This window comes from Haliotis asinina, chromosome 6 (genome assembly GCF_037392515.1).
Source record: "Haliotis asinina isolate JCU_RB_2024 chromosome 6, JCU_Hal_asi_v2, whole genome shotgun sequence".
In the NCBI taxonomy this organism is placed as follows: domain Eukaryota; kingdom Metazoa; phylum Mollusca; class Gastropoda; order Lepetellida; family Haliotidae; genus Haliotis; species Haliotis asinina.
Genome location: NC_090285.1, coordinates 48099925 through 48100205, shown reverse-complemented (window position 1 = coordinate 48100205; position 281 = coordinate 48099925).

Below are 281 nucleotides of genomic sequence, written 5' to 3'. Positions count from 1 at the left end.
ATGTATATATATATGGTCTGTGATGTATGATATCGACAGGTTGCTGGGATACATCGGATACATCGGGTATGGTTCATTGTAAACAAGCTTGGTGAGATGCATATACATTTTATACACACCTATATTTATCAACATAATATGCCCTTTCCTACGTGTTCCCAACTATAGTACGGCAACAATTGTCCAATCAAATATCGAGTTATGAATAACCACCAATGAAATCTGAGTGGCTAAAATGTATATTTAGAAAGAAGGGAGCTAATTCATAAACAGGAAGTATG